This window comes from Moschus berezovskii, chromosome 7, assembly GCF_049115385.1.
Source record: "Moschus berezovskii isolate FMDL1 chromosome 7, NW_MosBer_1.0, whole genome shotgun sequence".
NCBI classification, from domain to species: Eukaryota; Metazoa; Chordata; class Mammalia; order Artiodactyla; family Moschidae; genus Moschus; species Moschus berezovskii.
In genome coordinates this window covers 68,945,975-68,970,195 of record NC_142466.1, presented here as the reverse complement: position 1 = coordinate 68,970,195, position 24,221 = coordinate 68,945,975, and the positions used below count along the sequence as shown (strand labels likewise).

Below are 24,221 nucleotides of genomic sequence, written 5' to 3'. Positions count from 1 at the left end.
AGCATGCTCTTGTAGAAAGCTGTTGCACTCCTTTAAAAGGCTTAACTGTTTCATAGAAACGCCAAAACAATAATGTTGGCTGGCACAAATCCAGAAACTCAGGCTTTTGATTGCTTTTTGACAGACATCGAGACTGCCAGTTTCATACAATGGGACACCCTTCAAAGGATTAAACATGTTATAGCTTTGCCCAAAGATAATGAGATAAATCATCACGCCCATTGTAGTGTAATGTACTCTGAATTTCCCCTGTTCTGATCTGACCTAAGTCAGAGTGGTCTGCTATTTGTATCTAGCTAGTATGTACAACTTTGACTTTGCTTAAAATAAATTGTTGGCTTAGGGTAGGTGTGTTTTGTGTTTTTCTTTCCATTTATAAAAGAAAAGCTGCATGGTAACTCAGGCCTCACCCAGAATCTGTAATAATAACAATTCATCATATGGTATTATAGATGGAATATATTTTTAGAGAATACAATATATAGAACTAAGGACTGAGATATGTCAGTGGGATCACTGAAGTCAGTTATTTCAAACCTCAGTATGGTGCAGTGATTTGTTTTTCACAGCATTCTTAGGTTCAGTTCAGATCAGTTCTTCAGTTGTGTCCAACTCTTTGTGACCCCATCAACTGCAGCATCCCCGGCTTCTCTGTCCATCACCAACTCCCAGAGCTTGCTCAAACTCATGTCCATTGAGTTCATGATGCCACCAACCATCTCATCCTCTGTCGTCCCCTTTTCTGCATGTCTTCAATCTTTCCCAGCATCAGGGCCTTTTCTTCCAAGGAGCAAGCCTCTTTAAATTTCATGGCTGTGGTCACAATCTGCAGTGATTTTGGAGCCCCCCAAAATAAAAGTTTGTCACTGTTTCCATTGTTTCCCCATCTATTTGCCATGAAGTGATGGAACCGGATGCCATGATCTTAGTTTCTTGAATTTTGAGTTTCAAGCCAGCTTTTTCACTCTCCTCTTTCACCTTCATCAAGAGGCTTTTTAGTTCATCAGTTCTGCCATTAGAGTGGTATTGATATTTCTCCTGGCATCTTGATTCCAGCTTGTGCTTCATCTAGCCCTGCATTTTTCATGATGTACTCTGCATATAAGTTAAATAAGCAAGGTGACAATATACAGCCTTGACGTACTCCTTTCCCAATTTGGAGCCAGTCTGTTGTTCCATGTCCATTTCTAACTCTTGCTTCTTGATCTGCACACAGATTTCGCAGGAGGCAGGTCAGGTGGTCTGGTATTCCCATCTCTTGAAGAATTTTCCACAGTTTGTTGTGATCCAAAGGCTTTGGCGTAGTCAATGAAGCAGAAGTAGATGTTTTCCTGAAATTCTCTTGCTTTTTCTGTGATCCAACAGATCTTGGAAATTTGATCTCTGGTTCCTCTGCCTTTTCTAAATCCAGCTTGAACATCTGGAAGTTCTTGGTTCACGACTGTTGAAGCCTGCCTTGGAGAATTTTGAGCATTACTTTGCTAGCGTGTGAGATGAGTGCAATTGTACAGTAGTTTGAACATTCTCTGGCATTGCCTTTCTTTGGAATTGGAATGAAAACTGACCTTTTGCAGTCCTATTCCCCTGGTGAGTTTTACAAATTAGCTGGCATATTGAGTGCAGCATTTGCACAGCATCATCTTTTAGGATTTTAAATAGATTAGCTGGAATTCCATCACCTCCACTAGCTTTGGTTGTAGTCATGCTTCCTAAAGCCCACTTAACCTCGTACTCCAGAATGTCTGGCTCTAGGTGAGTGATCACACCGTCATGGTTATCTGGGTCATGAAGAACTTTTTTGTATAGTTCTGTGTATTCTTGCCACCTCTTCTTAATATCTCCTTCTTCTGGTAGAATCATATCATTTCTGTCCTTTATTGTGCCCATCTTTGCATGAAATGTTCCCTTGGTATTTCTGATTTTCTTGAAGAGATCTCTAGTCTTTCCCATTTGTTTTCCTCTGTTTCTTGGCATTGATCACTTATGAAAGCTGTCTTATCTCTCCTTGCTATTCTTTGGAACTCTGCATTCAGATGGATATATCTTTCCTTTTCTCCTCTGCCTTTTTTTTTTTCTTTTCTCAGATATTTGTAAGGCCGCCTCAGACAACCATTTTGCCTTTTTGCATTTTTTTTTTCCTTGGGGATGGTTTTGATCATAGCCTCCTGTACAGTGTTAGAAACCTCCATCCATAGTTCTTCGGGCACTCTATCAAATCTAAAACCTTTAATCTATTTGTCACTTCCACTGTATAATCATAAGGGATTTTATTTAGGTCATACCTGAATGGTCTAGTGGTTTTCCCTACTTTCTTCAATTTAATTCTGAATTTTCCAATAAGGAGTACATGATCTGAGCCACAGGCAGCTCCTGGTCTTGTTTTTGCTGACTGTACAGAGCTTCTCCATCTTTGGCTGCAAGGAATATAATCAATCTGATTTTGGTATTGACCATCTGGTGACGTCCATGTGTAGAGTTATCTCTTGTGTTGTTGGAAGAGGGTGTTTGCTATGACCAGTGCATTCTCTTGGCAAAACTCTATTAGCCTTTTCCATGCCTCATTTTGTACTCCAAGGCCAAATCTGCCTGTTATTCCAGGTATCTCTTGACTTTCTGCTTTGGCATTCCAGTCCCCTGTGGTGAAAAGGGCATCTTTTTTTAGTGTTAGTTCTAGAAAGTCTTGTAGGTCTTCAAGGTTCTTGGTTAGATTTCTGTAGTTGACATTTTCTTCCAAAATCCAGAGGTCTGCATCAAATATCTTTTGATCTCCATTTGGCTGACACACAGGCATTTAAAGTTTAACAAGTCCAACATTGAGTTCTTGACCCCCCCAAATATGTTCCCCTTATAATAGTTCCTGGATCCTGGAATGTGAAGTCAAGTGGGCCTTAGGAAGCAGCACTACGAACAAAGCTAGTGGAGGTGATGGAATTCCAGTTGAGCTATTTCAAATCCTGAAAGATGATGCTGTGAAAGTGCTGCACTCAATATGCCAGCAAATTTGGAAAACTCAGCAGTGGCCACAGGACTGGAAAAGGTCTGTTTTCATTAAAATCCCAAAGAAAGGCAATGCCAAAGAATGCTCAAACTACTGCACAATGGCAGTCATCTCACACGCTAGTAAAGTAATGCTTAAAATTCTCCAAGCCAGGCTTCAGCCATACATGAACCATGAACTTCCAGATGTTCAAGCTGGTTTTAGAAAAAGCAGAGGAACCAGAAATCAAATTGCCAACATCCGCTGGATCATTGAAAAGGCTAGAGAGTTCCTGAAAAGCATCTATTTCTGCTTTATTAACTATGCCAAAGCCTTTGATTGTGTGGATCACAATAAACTCTGGAAAATTCTTCAAGAGATGGGACTACCAGACCACCTGACCTGCCTCTTGAGAAACCTCTATGCAGGTCAGGAAGCAACAAAACTGGGCATGGAACAACAGACTGGTTCCAAATAGGAAAAGGAGTACGTCAAGGCTATATATTGTCACCTGCTTATTTAACTTATATGCAGAGTACAACATGAGAAACGCTGGGCTGGAAGAAGCACAAGCTGGAATCAAGATTGCCGGGAGAAATATCAATAACCTGAGATATGCAGATGATACCACCCTTATGGCAGAAAATGAAGAACTAAAGAGCCTCTTGATGAAAGTGAAAGAGGAGAGTGAAAAAGTTGTCTTAAAGCTCAAGATTCAGAAAACTAAGATCATGGCATTTGGTCCCAACACTTCATGACAAACAGATGGGAAACAGTGGCTGACTTTATTTTTCTGGGCTCCAAAATCACTGCAGATGGTGATTGCAGCCATGAAATTAAAAGACGCTTGCTCCTTGGAAGGAAAGTTATGACCAACCTAGATAGCATATTAAAAAGCAGAGACATTACTTTGTCAACAAAGGTCCATCTATTCAAGGCTATGGTTTTTCCAGTAGTCGTGTATGGATGTGAGAGTTGGACTATAAAGAGATCTGAGCGCTGAAGAATTGATGCTTTTGAACTGTGGTGTTGGAGAAGACTCTTGAGAGTCCCTTGGACTGCAAGGAGATCCAACCAGTCCATCCTAAAGGAGATCAGTCCTGGGTGTTCATTGGAAGGACTGATGTTGAAGCTGAAACTCCAATCCTTTGGCCACCTGATGCAAAGAGCTGACTCATCTGAAAAGACCCTGATGCTGGGAAAGATTGAGGGCAGGAGAAGGGGATGACAGAGGATGAGATGGCTGGATGGCATCATCGACTCAATGGATATGGGTTTGGGTGGACTCCAGTGGTGATGGACAGGGAGGCCTGGCGTGCTACAGTTCATGGGGTCACAACTGAACTGATACTGATAATAGTTCACAAAATAGCATTTTCATGGGCCCAGTCACATTAAACTAAAAGACTGGGGAATCCTCCTAGTTTCCCCCATCAAGCCTTGAGGCTGACTACCTCAAAAAATTTCCTTGAATCTATCTTCATCCTCACTACCATCACTCCAGTCCAAGTTTTAACCAATCTCCATGCTTCCACTCTTACTTTTGTCTATTCTCCACACAGTAGCTGGCATACTTTTTTTTTTTTTTAATTAATGTTTGGTCTGACTCTTTGTGAAACCATGGACTGTAGCCTGCCAGGCTCCTATGTCCACAGTATTTTCCAGGCAAGAAAATGGAGTGGATTGCCATGTCCTTTTTCAAGGGATCTTCCCCGACTCCTATCATACTTCAAAAAAGGGAGGGAGTTCTCAAATCACCCATATCCTTCACCCCTTCTTTGCCTTCCTTTTACATAAAATTTTTAAATCCCTATTGTGACTTATAAATGTTGTGTGATCTGATCCCTACCTGGCTTTAATTTCACTTCCAGTGTTCTCTGTGAACACAATAAGCTTCAGACAAACTGGACATCTTCCATTTACCTAAAGAGCAATCTTCTCTCCTCTGCCCCACCCCACCCAAGAGCTTTCACACACGCTTTACCTTCCTCTCTTCCCTCTGGCTAACTCCTGACCACCCTCCATTGCCCCCTAGTTTTAAATCTGGGTTCTTTCCATGCACTTAATACAAATTATTTAAACGATATCTGATTAATGTCTACCTTCTCCACTCAGAAATTAACTTAAGGAGGTTAGAGGCCACATCAGCTTTGTTCACGTCTGTGCCCATAACAGCAGCAGCAGCAGCAACTAACACGATGTGACAGGTAGTGTGTATACATAAAATTATTTAATATATACTCCCAGCATATTGTTTGGGCCACAGCCAGCGGTCAGTTCGTTGAATGAATGAACCAGCCCCTGTGCACACCTACAAAGTTGCTCATTAGCTCCTGGAACAGCCCATTACACCGACAGATAACTGATGACTGGAAGAATCTTCATAGTGACCCCAGTCGCCTGCCTGCAATTTCCACCCACCGATTCTATTTCTGCTCCAGTGGGGCCATGCAGTACCAGCCTTAATCGTCCTTCCGCGAGCTCGACTTCGCAGCGTCTGAAGCCTCATCCGCCCCGCTCACGTCTCCCTTTCCCTGCCCTGCCTGAGCAGACTGCGGGTTCCTTTCCGCCGCGGTGGTCCGGGAGCCCAGCCCGGCCGCGCGCCCGCCGCTCCCGGCATCCCCTCCCCGCGGGCCACGTGACGGCGCCCGCCCGGCAAGTACCGCCCCCAGGCGGGGCTCGAGGCGCGCCCGCCCCCGGCCCCGCGCCGCAGTCCTCGCCGCTCAGGTGGCTGCGGCCCCGGCGCCCGAGGCCCGCGCTGCTGTGGGCTAGCGCCCCGGACAGCTCCCGGCGAGGTAAGGGGGAGACAGCCCGCGACCCCGGGATGCCCTGGCCCCGGAGCGGGGGGCGGCCCGGGGGAGGGGGCTCGGGCGCCCTGGGGCTGCCTCCCGGGGACCTCGGGCGCTTCGCGCGGCTGCTGGCCGCGGAGTCTGAGCACCTGGCCCCGGCTGCACAGGGAGGGCTGCCCTCAGGCCGCCCGCGGCCCCGCGCTCTGCTGGCACCTGGAGGCTCAGCTGCACCGGAGAACATCTGTGCCTTGGTTTCCCCTCTTGTGAAACGGGGCCAGGAAGGTGGATCTCTGCCGTGCCTTCAGCCTGGAGGTTGTGCAAGTCTGTTAGTGAAGTCGAAGAGGAAGATGGGAAGAACCCTCATCTCGGATTGCAGGAGCGAGTGTTTGAGGCCGGGCACCTTTTATGTCTTCTGTGTTTTGTGCAAATCGCAAAGCCTCTCCGGAGACTGGTTTCTCCATCTTTAAAGTAAAGGTGATCACTCCTGCCCTGCCTCGCTCACAGGACTACAATGAGGAACAGGTGGAAAAGCCATCTGAAGAGCCAGAACTCAGGGTGTCAGTTACACCTGGATTCATATCCTAGCTCTGCCACTTACTGTGCAGCCTCGAGCCGGATAGAACCCTGTTAGAAGAAGACAACAACAGTAATTAGCTCATGAGATTGTTGTGAGGATTAAGTGTAATAGGACTTAGCACCGTGTCGGGCACAGAAATGCTCAATAATTTGCTATTAGTAGAAGTATTAAATTAGTAAGCTAGAGAGCCATTCAGGTGAGGGATGTTTAGAATCATCACACTTCCGTTTCTGTATATTTATTCCTAAAAAGAGTGCTGTACTGATTTCCTAAGAACGGGGTCAAGTGGAGTTCTTTCCCCATTTCTGTCTGGGCCCCCTTTGCCTTCTCATTTACAGTTGGCATGTGAACCTGTTGTTTCTACCAAGTGAGTCAGTCAGGATGGGAACATTAATGTATTGGAGCAGATGGGTATCAGATTCCCTCTGAGGGGAAAGAGAAGTGCCAGGCGTGTGCTGCCACCAAAAAAAGCACAATACAGTGATTGACTGTCAGAGCTGGAAGATGCCTAGGAAACCATCTACTCGGGTTGTCTCCTTGGGCAAATGGAGAACCTGGATCCAGAACTGAGGACAGGGCTTTGATTTTCTCAGGACCTGACAGGATGTTGGCACTGGGTGGTGGAAAGAACATACACTATTTACCAGATGTACTTTCCCTGAATTTTAACCTGATTTCTTCATTTATTCAACAAGTATATATGGAGCACTTATTGTGTGCTTGTGTACCTAATAGGATCTGGAGAAGAAATACACACATACATATTCCTCTGCCAGTTCTTAGTACGTTTTAAAATAACAATAGGTCCCAGGGAGCCTTCCTTACAGCAGCTGGCCCCAAGGGACCGATGCACACAGAGAGGCCTGAATAGTTTCATGATCAGCCCCAGCCGGTCCCAGGGCCCTTGTTGAAGCCTGGTGAGATTTTAGAGACTGGAGAAAACGCTGCTTTGTCAGGCCTTTTAGTAAAGGATTTCCTCAGGCGTGCAGCGCTTGGATTTCTTTTTCTGGTTTCAGGCAGGCCTCTTATTGTTTTTAGATTTCTGAAAAGAGCCACCCTCACCTCGGTGCCTTCATTTTGGTTTCCATGGTTATCAGATGAATTGTATTTTTATGATAGCACAAGTAGCTGTTAAGTAATACGTGGTCAGGTAGTCCCCAGTTCCCTGCAGTTTGTTTTCTGATAGTGGTTCTCTAATTTTTTAAGTTGCAGTGCAGCCATAATATCCTTTACTCCCTCCCAGCCTCTTTCCTTCTTTCCTTTAATAAACATCCATCAGTGGCAGGACCAAGAGGAGTGGTAATAAGTAGAAACAGAAAAAAAAAAACAGAACAACAACACGTATAGACCCTGGTTTAGGTATCTCAGAATCTTTAGAGGGATAATCCGAAGGGGCAAATCAGTGGGGCTCTGATAAAGATGTAGATTGGGAGCAAGTGAGAGCTTTCAGAGGTGGTAAAGATGGTGTCCTGGGCAACCGAGAAGGTACCATATACTGAGATGCTTTTCAAGGAAGATGTAAAAGAAACAAGTTCCTTCTGTGTCAGTCACATAATAATAATAGTACAAGAAGCATTTTGTCCTTTCAATTTACCTTAATGAATGAACCTTCTCTTAAGTCACCTATCATGGGCTTTCTTTGAAATGTTTCCTTATTTCTCTTGTTAGTCTTTCTTTTAGCCTAGGGATGTATTAGTTCCTACCTGTACACATGCTAATATGTTCATAAAGGTAGATAAGCAAACTCATTTGGTTACGATTTTGTCTTTAATTTCAGATGTTTAACCATATATCTCATTTCAAAACCAGTTGGGTTCTAAGCAGCCCCATGTTTCTTTATTTTTCCAAATAATCTCCCAAGTCTCTATTGCCCCCATTAGTGAGAATTACAAAATCTCCCACTTCCAAGCCCCCTGGGGGCTCAGTCCAAAGAAATCAGTATTACTCTCCAGAAGAGAGAGAACAGTAATCTGAGCAGTCTACCCACATTGTTTCTGACACGGCTGTATCATATTACTATTGAACAGCTGTCCTGCATCATCTAAGGAAGTGTGTCCACTGCTGCTCAGTGCCCTTATTGGACCACGGCCCTGCCAGTTGATCCCATGCTTGGATTCCAAGGTTGGAGCTTTTTAAATTTATGCTGCTGTGCTTATCCCTTCTCCCAATGGGCCAAACTCTAGGCCATGTGTGGAGCTTGACACTAAGCTGTTTCCCCCAGTCTCCCCTATTTGGGAAGCACATAGAGGCAGCCTTGGTCGGGGTCACCTCAGACCACCCAGTAGAGTTATATATTTTCAAAGCTTTTCTCAGGGTTTGGGAGCTGAATCCTTTCTTGTCCTAACCCTAACCCATGGTTTTTTGGCAAATCGCTTTTACTCCTCTCCAGGATTTTGCCTACCAAGAATACTCAGGAATGCCAACCTTCAACCAGATAGCTCCTCCAGGACTTTGGGTGCCTACTCACTTTGCTTTTCATAGGTAAGAGTCAAACAGTAATCAATATGTTTATTTTATTGTCTTTGTTTTAAACTTTTAAAAGTATGTGACACAGGAAGTCCAGTGGTCAAGACTCCATGCTTCCACTGCAGGGGGCACGGGTTCAATCCCTGGCCAGGGGACTAAGATCCTGCCTGTCTCAGGCACAGACTAAAAACAGAGAGAGAAATATAACAAGAATGCATGTGGATAAGATCCATAAATGTATCATTTAACAGTTCTAAGGAAAATACGCATACAACTATTGCCTGTGTCAAGAAATAGAACTTTGCCAGGGGGTCCATAGCACCCCCTTCCAAATCAAAACCGCCTCCTTGGAAGAAACTATCTTGACTTTTGTGATAATCGTTTCTTTGCTTTTCTTTGTAGTTTTGTCACCTATGTTTGCATTCTCAGCGATACAGTTACTTTTTAACTAGGTGTCTAACTTTATACGTGTAGAATCATATTGTGTGCTTTTTGTGTTTGCTTCTTTTGCTCAGCTTGCTTGTGAGCTGAATCCATGTGATGGCATTGCCAGTAGTGTTTCATGACATGAATATGTCACAGCAGTGTTATTCATCCTTGTATTTATAAGTATCTTATGATATAGTTTCTAAATGCAAAGAACAGTGCCGCCATGAACATCCTTAGACATTTTCTATTGTGTATGTGAATGAGTTTCTTAATTTTTTATGTATGTATTTTTTAAATTCACCATTTTACCATTTTATTTCATTAAAAAATTTTTGACCATGCTGCATAGCATGTGGCATCATAGTTCCCCTACCAGGGATCAAACACACGCCCCCTACAGTGAAAGCACAGAGTCCCAACCACTGGATAGCCAGGGAAGTCCTGCGAATGAGTTTCCTTAGGTTATATATGTTGAAGTAGAATTTCGTTGCTAGATAATGCCAAATGGTTTTCCAAGTGATTGTACCTATTTACTTTGCTACCAGCAATATATAACAGTTCCTGTTTTTTCACATCCTTGCAATGACTTGGTATTGTCAATTTAAAAATTTTAAACTCTTCTTGTAGGTGTTTTTTATTGATATCTCTGTGGTTTTAATTTTCTTTCCTTGGTTACAACTGATGAGCACTTTTTATTGGTTAATCAGATGGCATCTATTGTTTGCTGCCTATTCAGTCTTTTGCCTGTTTTTCAGCTTTTCTTATTGATTTATCCGAGTTCTGTATAAATTTTGGGTAGTGGTTCCTTGTCAGTTATATGTTTTAAAAGTACCTTCTCCTTCTCTGTGACTCTTTTCATCCTCCTAGCTGTTTATCTTAGGCCTATTCTGTTGAAGCAGGACCTTAGTGGGGATTAACACTCAAATGATGCATTGGAAGAAGTGGCCAGGAAAAGGAGAATGAGGGAAGCAGGATGGAGGGAGGAGAGGAAGAGAAGGATAAGTAGGTGAGGTGGTGGTTTTCTGCAGAAGAGACATCAGTGTCTTGTTAGCAGCTGACACTTCTGTCTGGGGGCTGGGTGTGCTAGGCAGTAAAGAGGATCTGGGTGGGGCACCAGTGGTATTCCCTATAGTCAGACCTTTCCCTTCTACGTCAGCTTCACTCCATCCAGGTACAGCCTCTCCAGGATTCTGGTTAGTCACAGTTTCTGGGGAAACTCACAAGTATAAGGTTAGTGGGACAAGCTACAATCCTTGCCACTACCATTGGTCCAAAGATCAAATCATGCCCATCAACTTCCACTTCCACCATCCGTATTAGTTTCCCTCCTTTGTCCCTTAAATGTAAGAGAGAACTCTGCGACAAAGTGACCTGGGTCTGGAAGTTTATTTTGTTATGTTATTTTTAACCACAGATTCAATGTTTTTAATGCTTCTAGGACAAGTTTTTCAATTTCTTCTTAAGTTAGTTTTCTTAAGTAATATTTCTCAGGAATTTGTCGTTTAAAGTTTCAAATTTATTTATATGAAGTTTGTAATATTTCCTTTCCCTTTTCATGTCTGCAACATCTATAGTGATATCCTCTTTCCATCTGATTTCATTTTTATGCCTTCTCTTTTTTCTTCTTGAGCTTCAGTAGAGGTTCCTTTTGAAGAACCAACTTCTGTCTTTATTGATTTTCTCCATGGTTGGGTTTTCGATTCCATTAAATTCTGCTTTTTTAAAAAAGAATTTCACTTTCCTTGTATATTTTTTTTATTTTTCCTCTAACTTTTTGAAATGGATGCTTAGTTCATTAAATTCTATACTTTTTATTTTTATTCTTTACATTTAAGGTTAAGCATTTTTCTCCAACTACTGTTTAGCCAGAGCTCATGAGTTTTGATATGTAGTATTTTAATCATTTATTTCTAAACACTTTCTAGTTCCCAGTGTGATTTCCCTTTTGACTCATAGGTATCTTAGAAATGTTTTCTTCATTTCCAAGGATATGAGTATTTTCTAGTTATCTTTTATTAATTGATTGTAGTCAGTGAGCTTGTTCTGTATAATCTTAATCTTTTAAATTTGTTGAAATTTCTGTTAGGGCTCTGTTTTGAGTTTTTATAAGTGTTGTATGTGTGCTTGAAAATAATTTGTATTCTTTAATTATTGGATTCTTTGTAATAGTTCTGTGTAATGCCATTAGATCAAGTTTATTAATTATTTTCAAATCTTAATCCTTACTGATATTTTTGCTTATCTTAGCTATTATAGAGAAATGTGTTAAAATATACAACTATGATAATGAAATTGTCTGTTTTACCTTTTAATTTTTTGCTTTTTTATCTTTGAGCCCAATTATCAAGTGCATACAAATATGAAGTTGTTATACTTCTTGGTGTACTAACCTTTTATCATTTATGAAGTTCAGTTCAGTTCAGTCGCTCAGTCGTGTCCAACTCTCCGCAACCCCATGAATCACAGCACGCCAGGCCTCCCTGTCCATCACCAACTCCCGGAGTTCACTCAAACTCATGTCCACAGAGTCGGTGATGCCATCCAGCCATCTCATTCTCTGTCGTCCCCTTCTCCTCCCGCCCCCAACCTTTCCCAGCATCAGAGTCTTTTCCAGTGAGTCAACTCGTCGCATGAGGTGGCCAAAGTATTGCAGTTTCACCTTTAGCATCAGTCATTCCAATGAACACCCAGGATTGATCTCCCTTAGAATGGACTGGTTGGATCTCCTTGCGGTACAAGGGACTCTCAAGAGTCTTCTCCAACACCACAGTTCAAATAGCCCTTTTTTATTTCTAGTAAAGAAATTTTTTTATCCTTAAACTCTATTTTATCTGATACCAGTATAGCCATACCATCTTTTTTGGTAATTTATGCAAGGTATATCTTTTCCTGTCCTTTTGGTTTCACCCTTTCTGTTTCTGTGTGTTTTAAGAATGTCTGTTATAAATAGCACGTAGCTGGGTTTTGGTTTTTTACAGTCTTTGTCTCTAAACTGGAACATTTAGCCTGTATTCATTTAATACAACCATGGATGTATTTGGGTTTAAGTTTGTCGTCGTATTTTATGCTTTCGGTGTGTTTGTCCTGCTGGTTCTCCCTTTATTTTAGCTCTCTTTTTCCTTTTGGGGAGGTTGTTTTAATCACTGCTTTCCTCCCCCACTTCTAGTTTCAAACAGACATTATGCTCTTCTTGCTCTTCTTTTAATGGTTACCCTTGAAATTTTAATTTAACCAAAGTTGATAAATTACAGAAATAATAAATATCTCTACTCTTCTTTTGGATGGTACAAAATCTTAGGCCACTTGAACTGTCTTTTCCTTTGCCGCTTAACAGTAAATTTGTTATAATACAGTGTGTCAGCTTTGATTAGAGTCATTTAAGGACCGGGAGATGGGACAGGTGAGATAAGGGAGGGAAAAAAGTGAGAGAGCAAAGAATTTCCTTGAGAAAACTCTGTGTATACCTGTCAGGACTCTCTTGGTTGCAAGTGACCAGCTTAGGCACTCTTAACTTTAAAAAGAAACTCTATTGGCTTATAAAACTACATAGCTGGATCCAGGGGCCCAAAAATATTCTTAGGGTGCTTTCTCTATTTCTCATAGTCACTTAACCTTGTTTGTCTTAGTTTGGCTTCGTTCCTCAGATGGACTCGTCTGAGTTGTCCCCGTGCCTGTCAAGGGGGGATGGTTTATTCTGATCATTTACTTTGGGCCAGGGATCCATCCTCTGTGATGAAGGGCTGAAGCACTTTGCGTGACAGCCCCTAGACTCAGGACTAAATGAAGTGGGAGTGGGGTTCGTCTTAAAAAACCAAAAGAGGGAAGGTGCAGACTTCCCTGGTAGTTCAATGGTTAAGAATCCACCTGCCTGTGGAAGGGACATAGGTTCGATCCCTGGTCCAGGAAGATCCCACATCCTGAGGGCCAACTAAGCCCATGCACCACAACTACTGAAGCGTGTGCGCTCAGAGCCCGCGCTCCGCAACAGGATAAGCCACCACAAGAGAAGCCCGCACACCCCACAAAGACCCGCCACACCGCCCGTGTGCAGCAACAAAGACCCAGGACAGCCAACAATAAATAAAAATTGTAAAGAGGGAAAGTGTGCTGGGCAGACGAAAGTTACAGCTACCACAGTCCACTGCACGGAGTAATGGCTGACAGATACAAAGAGAGAAGAGGGTTAGAGCGGTTGTGATTGGGATTAACTCAGTTAATCTTTACAAGAAAAAATTGGGAGGACATCACCTTTTCATGAGCCTGACAGGGAAGGAGGAGGCTGGTCAAACAATTCCTTTACTCGCTCCGGGCACCTTGGCATTGTTGGCTGAGAACATCTCGGTGGTTGACAGCAGCAGACGCATGGGGCTCTAGTATGTATCAGTTCAGTTCAGTCGCTCAGTCGTGTCCGACTCTCCGCGACCCCATGAATCACAGCACGCCAGGCCTCCCTGTCCATCACCAACTCCCGGAGTTCACTCAAACTCATGTCCACAGAGTCGGTGATGCCATCCAGCCATCTCATTCTCCGTCGTCCCCTTCTCCTCCCGCCCCCAACCTTTCCCAGCATCAGAGTCTTTTCCAGTGAGTCAACTCGTCGCATGAGGTGGCCAGAGTATTGCAGTTTCAGCTTTAGCATCAGTCCCTCCAATGAACATCCAGGATTGATCTCCTTTAGAATGGACTGGTTGGATCTCCTTGCAGAATAAGGGACTCTCAAGAGTCTTCTCCAACACCACAGTTCAAAAGCATTGATTCTTCGGCGATCAGCTTTCTTCACAGTCCAACTCTCACATCCATACATGACCACGGGAAAAACCATTGCCTTGACTAGACGGACCTTGGTTGGCAAAGTAATGTCTCTGCTTTTTAATATACTATCAAGGTTGGTCATAACTTTCCTTCCAAGGAGCAAGCGTCTTTTAATTTCATGGCTGCAATCAGCATCTGCAGTGATTTTGGAGCCCAAAAAAACAAAGTCTGACACTGTTTCCACTGTTTTTCCATCTATTTCCCATGAAGTGATGGGACCAGATGCCATGATCTTTGTTTTCTGAATGTTGAGCTTCAAGCCAACCTTTTCACTCTCCTCTTTCACTTTCATCAAGAGGCCTTTGAGTTCCTCTTCACTTTCTGCCATAAGGGTGGTGTCATCTGCATATCTGAGGTTATTGATATTTCTCCCGGCAATCTTGATTCCAGCTTGTGCTTCTTCCAGCCCAGCGTTCCTCATGATGTACTCTGCATATAAGTTAAATAAGCAAGGTGACAATAGATGTGTTCAATATGTCAGCCGTGGTGCTTGCCATTCCCACAGCCCTTTCTAAGAGAAAACTCTACATCCATAACTCCTGTTCATGGAATGGCAGCCCCAGACAGCTGTGTTTCTACCATAAAATCTTGCTCTGCCCCTACACCCTGGTCAAAACTTACTGAACCAGAGATGGACATCAGACCCAAGCACAGCCAATTGCTGGCCTCACCGGGGACCTGTGATGTAACCCAGTGTAAAAGAAGATGCGTGTTCTCTTAGACATTTAAACTGGGGATACAGAAGGACACTTAGCTACAGAAATTGAAGCTGAAAAGGTATATAGAGAGAAGCCGTGAGGTAGAGTCAAGCCTTTGAGGAGCCCTGGCTAACTGATCTTTGGAGGAAGCAGAAGGCATGAAGGAGAGAAATGTTATGTAGACTCCAAACAAGAGGAGAATACAGATCCCTGGAGAGTGGCTGAGTCATGTGATGAGTGAAGATCCACACTCCAGCTGCTGAGGGCCTTGGGGCCGCCATTGATCCAGACCATTCTAGACTCTGGGAAACCCAGACCTACTATGTTTCTATTCTTGTGTTTCTTTAAAAATCCATTCCGTTAAATGCCACGTAAACCCTTATGATAAGCTCTCTGTTGTTAGCTCTTGGAGTCAAGAGAGTCACTAGAACAGACACTCGGAACTTAGGGTCAGTGTCTACATGGGTGTTGCTGCCAGTGCTCTTTCAGTGATGCTGTTCTGAAAAGAAACCTCATTTTCTTCGCCATCAAATGGCATCAGGTAGCTCAGTTGCAATAAGAATCCTCTGCACCCACTGCTTGGCCTGGTGGGACTGTCTGCTTTGTAGGCCAGGTAGGGCAGCCGTGACCTCTACTCTGTCTCTGCTCTCCTTGTATCTTATCTCACTACAGAAAACCATCACTTACTATGATTTGTTTTTCTAAGATGTTGGAGGGTCGATTCAAAGGCAGTACAGAAAGAGAAAGGAATTTAGAGAAAGGCAAGAGTCAGTAACAGAGAGGGAATGCATCACTTTATTGTGTGTTTACTATGTGTCAGGCGCAGTGTTAAGTGATTTCCATTCATTGTCGTCTCACAACAACTCCCGAGGGTTTTATTATCACACCCACTTTAATAGATGAGGAAGCTGAGACCCAGATGTTCTGACTCCATTGAACATGTGATCTCGGGTATAAAATAATAATCACTTGGTGTGGAATTATCTCAAGCTGAGAGTGATTGAAGAGAAATTTCTGGGAAGCTGTATGTGGTGGAGTGAGAGGCAGGAGGTGGTGATAAAGAGACACAAGCTCTGTTTCCTCTGCAGACCAAGCCGCCTGGGAGGAGGCCAGAGGGAGGCCGCCAGAACATCTGGGTTGGTTGGGTTCGGTTGAAGGTCTGTGTTCATTCCTCCTCCTGCTGCTGCACTTGCTGCCTGCTGGCCAGAGGGCTGCTGCTGGGCACAGGTGCCTTGATTGTCACAAATACTGGCTTGAGGTCCTAAATCTTTGGCCCAGGCTTCCTGACTGAGTCCTGCTGTGTCACATCCAGCTCAGACACTGTGTGAGACTCTAATGCATAATAATTGCAGGAGTAAATTCATGCTTATTTCATGATCTGTGAGTTTTGTGTAATGGTGAGGTTAGAAGGTCCTTTACCATCATGGCACAAGTTAGGAACCCCAGAGCCTCAGGAAGGAAGCTAGGAGGCAGGGGCTTTGGACTCAGTCTAGACTGGGAATGGCAGCTGTACTGCTTGCCGAATAAAAGATGGGATAACCTTTATTCCTGGAATCGGGTGTAAGAAGACTACCACCTCTCGGGTGGTTAAAAGTCCTTACTGAGATGACATACAAAAAGCACCTGGCATTTAGTAAGCCCTCAACCTTTCCCTGCTCCCTCAAGTTCACCCAGTGAACTAGAATGCGATTCAAATCCAGATTTTGGGTTTCCCTGACCCAGTGCACTCTCCTAGGTGAGAATAAATGGCAGTGCATTGAAGGAGAGAAAGCGGGTCCTTATAGCTCCCACACTCAGCCCTGTAAATGTGCCAGAACACAGACATCAAATTTCAAAGCAGAAAGTAAGAAACGGTTGTTTCTCAGACTGAAGAGTACTGAGGTTTGAAGAAATGATAAAAAGCCCAAATGAGATCTGTCATCTTCAAAGTTTTAAGCTCTGTTTCATTTTCCAATAGAGTGTGTACATGTGTAAGTGTCAGTATGTGTAGGGAGCTCTTTCATGGTTCACTGTATTTTAATCTCTGTGTACTTTCAAACTAAGATCAACAAAGCTCTAGAAAATGTACTTGATTTAAAGAAAAGTCTAAAATCATTAACCTATTACAGTTCCTCAACTAATACAGTTTGTATTTAGTATGCTTCAGAACAGGGGAGGAAAATCTTTTCGTTTTTCCTTTGAAAATACTAGAATCCTGAACTGTCCTGGCTCTTTTCCCCTGCTTTTTTGTTAAAAGCAAAATTCCCGCCTCTTTGATATACTGATGTGGCCTCCCCTAGGTAGGAAGTAAGTGCATTTTCTTCATTAGACAAACATGGGACAGGAACGCAGGTGTTTAGCCCCACCCTCAAGGCTGTCTGGTGAGGGAGAGGCAGACCCCGACTAGAAGCTGGTTGAGTCCTTTTTGTCTGACTCTTCTCAGGATGGGTAGGGCCAATCTGTGCTGGGACTCACGGCAGCTCCTTACTGCCCTCAAGTTAACAAAAACTGCATGAACTGAACCAGCTGATCTTTCTCCTTGACCCCTTCAGACTCCCAGAGCTTCAACCAGACTGAGTTTCTTCCTGTATCCTCTGTGCTGTGATTAGTCACTCAATCACGTCTGATTCTTTGCAACCCCACCAGGCTCCTCTGTCCATGGGATTCTCCAGGCAAGAAAGCTGGAGTGGGTTGCCATGCCCTCCTCCAGATGATCTTCCCAACCCAAGGGTCAAACCCAGGTCTCCCACATTGCAGGCAGATTCTTTACTATCTGAGCCACCAGGGAAGCCCAGCCGAAATTTCCTGCCTGGGGGCTTGGCTGACCCTCTCCTCTGTCCACAGTCCCCATTCATCTTTTCTCTGGATGCCCCAACATTGCCCCATATCTCATACGTCAGCTCTTCCATGAAGCTTAACTTAATGATTAAAAACCCGGACATTGGGGTAAGGTCTGGCTTCAAAAGGGGGCTCTGCAGCTCTCTAGCAGAGTGGTTTGGAGTAAGCCATTTGTCACCTAAGTTCTCTCACTTAGTTTCTTTATGTGTAAGATAAAGACAATAATAATTTTAGATCAGTGCTTCTTAAACATACAGTACATATGAATTCCCTGTAAAATTGTTGAAATGCCAATTCTGATCCAATAGTTACGGAATGGTGCCCAAGCGTTGGCATTTCTAACCAGTTCTTATAGGTCCTAGAAACAACATTCTGAGTTGTAAGGCTTTTGAAGAGATGCTGAGAGAATAGAAGGAAGTAACGCATGAAACGTGCTTAATGGGGGTGCCCTTCAGACAGTCATACTAAGTAAACAGTAGCTCCTGCTGTTTTTGTTGCCTTCTCTTATGACTGGCTGATTCCCCCAGCGAGGGGCTCACATTTTTATTCTTTACACGCAGGCTTTCCCTCTTCTATGGCACTGAGCACTTTTCCCTTGCACTGTGGTTTTGGGGAGTTGGGGGAGGTGGTGGTAGTGATATCTTCATCTCCTGCCAGACTTGAGGGTGAGGTCTTTGTATTACTTCTGACTGTCTCACAGTGCTTACCACAGAGTCTTATACATAGCAAGTGTTGACCACATACTTGGGTTTTATTTACTTTTATTTTTTTAATTCCATAAGGATCTGTCTCGAAGTATGGATTCTCTAGCTGAGGCTGTTCTAATACCGTACACCAGATACCTGATGATGGTGATCATTCATTCATTCAGTAAGTGTCTATTAAGCACCTACTGTGGGCCAAGCATGGTTCTAGGCATCTTACAAAGCAGCTCACATTTGACTCAGGGGAGACAGACAGTAAATTGAAGCCTTAAATAAAACGATAAGCTCCTTGAGGGCAGAGAATGTCTAATTGGTTGCAGTGAATTTCTCTACAGCAGGCGTTCAGGTGCTGCGTCACCTGGCCACCCTGCGTCTGCATGTGCTGCCTCCCTCCTCACACAGGTAGTCCCTATGCTGTAACTCGGTACTTCCTCCCATCCCCTGTACCCACCCCACACTCCACTCTCCCAAGAGCGAGCTGCAGAGATGCCACTCGAGGTTTTATTCCTGACCCCAACTTGCTGACCCACCATGATATGCAGTGATCTAAATGGCACAGCCGCCACCCTCTTGGAAGCAGTGGCAGCCTGGATGGCACAGCAGTGCTTCGGTTCCGGTGCCTTATGTTGACCAGAATTCTGTATGGTTTTCTCAGGGTGTTCACTCCCAGTCTCTCCTTTATCAAGTCCTTTTCCACTTCATGCCCTTTAGATGTTAGGCTGGCGAGGCAATGGTCACCTTCACTCTCTCTAGTGATTTCACGCCATAGCTTTAAATGGCATTCTGGTCTCTGTACAAATGTCACTTCCTCGGAGGCCTTCCTTGACATGGGCACACACACATACAGCCCTTAGCCTGCTTTATTTGTCTTCGCAGCGTTTATGTTATTATTTTTTTAAATGTACTTTCTGTCCCTGAAGGTCTTGTTTACTGGTTGTCAGTACTTGGAACAGTGCCTAGCACAATATTAGACAATTGATGAATATTTGTTGAATAAATGATTTATTTTCCTTTGGAAATGCTCAAAATCCTCATGAAGGATAGCAAGATAGCCATCGTGAGCCTGTTTACAGATAAGGAAACAAGCTCACAGGTGTTAAAGGATTTGTTTCAAGTCATGGGGCTAGGAAGGGATAGAGTCTACTTGTTGAGAGCCAGGTTTCATAGGATTCATCTCCCAAGGGAATGGCCCCTGCCTTCCCCACTGAGACTGGGGACACTGAGGTGGCCTTGAGGCATGTGGATCCCTCCATTGTGGTTAGGTAGGGACCTCACAGAAACCTTGAGTTCTCACACTCTTGGGAACACATTTAAAAAGGCACAGTTTGAGCCCTGCCTCAGGACCTGCTCCCTCCCATCTAAACAGATTCCCTCTGTTATCAGTTCTTTACAGGTACAAGCCCTGGGGAACATTTGTTACTTTTAATTCCATGGCTCAGAAGCCTCAGTGACAAAGAAAAGGGGGAGGGGGCAAAACTTGTATACTTTGCTTAAAATTGAAATATAGTCGGTTTAAAACATTGTGTTAGTTTCAGGCATAGGGAGTGATCTAGTTATTTATTTTTTAGATTATTTTCCATTATGTTGCTGTAAGATACTGAATATAGTTCTCGGTGCTGTATGGTGAATTCCTGTTGCCTGTCTACTTTATGTTTGAGTGCTGAGTGCTAAGTCGCTTCAGTTGTGTCCGACTCTCTGTGACCCTATGGACCTAGCCTGCAAGGTTCCTCTGTCCATGGGGATTCTCCTGGCACGAATACTGGAGTGGGTTGCCATGCCCTCCTCCAGGGGATATTCCCAACCCAGGGATCAAACCCATGTCTCTTAGTCTTCGGCATTGGCAGGCCAGTTCTTTACCACTAGCGCCACCTGGGAAGCCCACTGTATGTATAGTATTGATAGTTTGTTAATCCCATACTCCTAAATTACTACCCCCAACCCTATCCTTTGGTAGCCATTGATTTGTTTTCTATGTGAGTCTATTTCTGTTTTGTGTATATATTTCTTTGTATTATTTTGTAGATTCCACATGTAAGTGGTATCATATATTTGTCTTTGTGTGACTTGCTTCACTAAGTATGATATTCTCTAGGTCCATCCATGTTGCTGCAAATGTCTGAGTAATATGGCATAGTTGCTCAGTTGTGTCCAACTCTTTGCAGCCCTATGGACTGCAGCCTGTCAGGCTCCTCTGTCCATGGAATTTTCCAGGCAAGAATACTGAAGAGGGTATCCATTCCCTTCTCCAGGGGATCTTCCCAACCCAGGGACTGAACCTGGGTCTCCTGCATTGCAGGCAGATTCCTTATGGTCTGAGCCACCAGGGAAGTAGTAATGGCCAAGAATTTTCCATATACACCACATCTTAAGCCAGTCATGTGTTGATGGGCACTTGGAATGCTTCCTTATCTTGGCTAATGTAAATAATCCTGCTGTGAACATTGGGGTGCATGCATCTTTTCAAATTAAAGTTTTCTCTAGATATATACCCAGGAGTGGGATTGCAGGATCATATGGTAGCTCTATTTTTAGTTTTTTTAGGAACCCCCATGCTGTTTTCCATAGTGGCTGCACCAATTTACATTCCGACCAACAGTGTGGGAAGATGCTGTTTTTTTCCACACCCTCTCCAGCATTTTTTATTTGTAGAGTTTTTGATGATGGCCATTCTAACAGTGTGACATGATCCATCATTGTGGTTTTGATTTGCATTTCTCTAATAATTAGCAATGTTGAGCATCTTTTCATGTGCCTGTTGACCATCTATATGTCTTCTTTGGAGAGATGTCCATTTTTTGATTGGATAGTTTTTGGTTTTTGTTTCATTTTAATGTTGAGTTGTATGAGTTGTTTGTGTATTTGGGGCATTAACCCCTTGTCAGCCACATTGTTTGCACATATTTTCTCCTTTTGTAGATTGTCTTTTCATTTTGTTGATGGTTTCCTTTGTTGTGCAAAAGTTAAATGTTGCTTTATTTCTTTTACCTTGCGAGACTGATCTAAGAAAACATTGCTCTGATTCATGTCAGAGAATGTTTTGCCTGTGTTCTCTTGTGGGAGTTTTATGGTGTCATGTCTTACCTTTCGGTCTTTAAACCATTTTGAGTTTATTTTTGTATGTAGTATGAGGGAGTGCTCTAGTTTCATTGATTGACATGTTGCTGTCCATCTTTCCCACTTGTTGAAGAGACTGTCCTTTCTCCGTTGTATATTCTTGGCTTCTTTGTCATAAATTAATTTGTAGGTGTGTGGGTTTGTTTCTGGGCTCTCAAATCTGTTCCATTGGTCTGTATGGCTCTTTTTGTGCCAGTGCTATACTGTTTTGATTGCTATATCTTTGAAATATAGTCTGAAGTCTGGAAGGGTTATACACTCAACTTTGTTCTTTTTTCTCAGAATTGGCACTCACTTAGAATTGCTTTGACAATTCTGGATCTTTTGTGGCTCCATATAAATTTTAGGATTATTTGTTCTAGTTCTGTGAAAAATAATATTTTTCACAGGTATTTTGATAAGGATTGCATTGAACCTGTAGATTGCTTTGAGTTGTATGGCCATTTTAATAGTATTCATTCTTCCAGTCCAAGAGCGTTGGATAGTTTTCCATTTCTTTGAATCATCTTCAGTTTCCTTTATCAGTGTATTATAGCTTTCAACATATCAGTCTTTCTCTTCCTTGGTTAAGTTTATTCCTAAGTTGTTTTTTGTTTGCTTTTGACATGGTTTTAAAAAGGGTTGTTACTTTCTGTTTCTGATATTTTATTGTTAGTGAAAAGAAATGCAACAGATTTCCCTATGTTAATCTTATATCCTGCTACCTTGCTAAATTAATTTATTCTAATAGTTTTTATGTGGAGACTTTGTATAGAAAGTATCTTGTCATCTGCAAATAGTGACAGTTTTACCTTTTTTCCAATTTGGATACGTTTTATTTTCTTTGTTGTCTGATTTCTGTGTCTCGGGCTTCCAATACAACGTTGAATAGAAGTGGTGAGAGTGGGTATCCTTGTCTTATTCCTGAATTTAGTGGGAACGCTTTCAGCTTTTTACTGTTCAACTTTTTACTGTTTATTATGCTGGCTGTGGGTTTACCATAAATATTAGTAACTTTTATTATGTTGAGATATAGCCCTTCTATACCTACTTTAGTGAGATTCTTTTTATTATGAATAGATGTTGGATTTTATCAAATGCTTTTTCCGTGTGTATTGAGATGATCTTGTGGGGATATATATATATTTTTAAGTGTTACCTGGTTATAGAAATCCCTGTTGCTGCATGGATCCCCATGGATTAATATTGTAAAGATATAGTAAATAATGCCAAATGGAACAACAGAGAATGTGACATTTGCGTGAAAGGAAATCCTCTCTGAGCTCAGAGAGCTCCTGAAGGGAGACTTATCAGCTGCAGTGAACATTGGGGTACATGTATTTCTTCGAATTACAGTTTGCTATGGATATAAACCCAGGAATGGGATTGCTGGATCATATGGTAGCTCTATTTTTAGTTTTGTTTTTTTTTTAAGGAACTTCTATACTGTTCTCCTTAGTGGTTGTACCAATTTATGTTCTTACCAACAGTGTAGGAGGTGTTCCTTTTCTCCACACCCTCTCTAGCATTGTGGACTTTTTGATGATGGCCATTGGCCATTCTGACTGGTGTGAGGTAATACTTCACTGTGGTTTTGATTTGCATTTCTCTAATAATTAGCTATGTTGAACATATTTTCATGTGCCTCTTGGCTATCTGTGTGTCCTTTTTGGAGAAATGTCTTCTGCCTATTTTTGATTGGGTTGTTTGTTTTTTTGATACTGAGATACATGAGCTGTTTGTATATTTTGGAGATTAATCCCATGTTGGTCACCTCACTGGCAAATATTTTCTTCTATTATTTGAGTGTTTTTTTCATTTTGTTTATGGTTTCCTTTGCTGTGCAAAAGCTTTTATGTTTAATTAGGTCCCATTTGTCTATTTTTGTTTTTATTTTCATGACTTTAGGAGGTAGATCCAAAAAGATACTGCTGTGATTTACATCAAAGAGTGTTCTATGTTTTCCTCTTAAAAATTTTACAGTAGCTGGTCTTCCATTTAGATTTCAAATCCATTTTGAGTTTGTGTATGGTGTTAGAGAATGTTTGAATTTCATTCTTTTACATATAGCTGTCTAGTTTTCCTAGCACCACTTATTGAAGAGACTGTCTTTTCTCCCTTATATATCCTTGCCTCCTTTGACATAGATTAATTGACCATAGGTGCTAGGTTCATTTCTGGGCTTTCTGTCCTGTTGATTTATTGGTTTATACTTCTTTTTCTGTGGGTGCCACTACCATACTATTTTGATTAGTGTAGCTTTGTAGTATAGTCTGAAATCAAGGCACCTGATTCCTCCAGCCCCATTTTGCTTTCATAGGATTGCTTTGGCTATTCGGAGTCTTTTATGTTTCCATGAAAATTTTTAAAAATTCTTGTTCTAGTTCTGTGGAAAATGCCATTGGTAATTTGACAGGTATTGCATTGAATCTGTAGATTGCCTTAGGGAGTATAGTCATTTTGACAATATTGATTCTTCTGATTCAAGAACATGGTATATCTTTCCATCTGTTTGTGTCATCTTCAATTTCTTTCATCAGGATCCTATAGTTTTCAGAGCACAGGTCTCTTGCCTCCTTGTGTGTATGTCTGTATGTCTTAGTTGCTCAGTTCAGTTTAGTTCAGTCACTCAGTCATGTCCGACTCTTTGCAACCCCATGGACTGCAGCATGCTAGGCCTCCCTGTCCATCACCAATTCCCAGAGTACTCAAACTCGTGTCTATTGAGTCAGTGATGCCATCCAGCCATCTCATCCTCTGTCATCCCCTTCTCCTCCTGCCTTCAATCTTTCCCAGCATCAGGGTCTTTTCAAATGAGTCAGCTCTTTGTATCAGGTGGCCAAAGTATTGGAGTTTCAG

The 24,221-nt window shown here is 42.6% G+C and overlaps 1 protein-coding gene across 4 annotated transcripts in view; it reads left to right on the top strand.

Annotated features, from left to right (window-relative positions):
* The first annotated feature begins 4,182 nt into the window (after positions 1 to 4,182).
* Positions 4,183 to 24,221, top strand: part of FBXO10 (F-box protein 10) — a 44,732-nt gene continuing 24,693 nt past the window's right edge. The window contains exons 1-2 of one of the 4 annotated variants that reach the window (XM_088837984.1): positions 4,183 to 5,772; positions 8,733 to 8,824. The gene's annotated coding sequence lies outside the window, so the exon portion shown is untranslated. The remainder of the gene's footprint in view (positions 5,773 to 8,732; positions 8,825 to 24,221) is intronic. The other 3 variants (XM_088837983.1, XM_055427071.2, XM_055427072.2) reach the window with 3 other exon arrangements.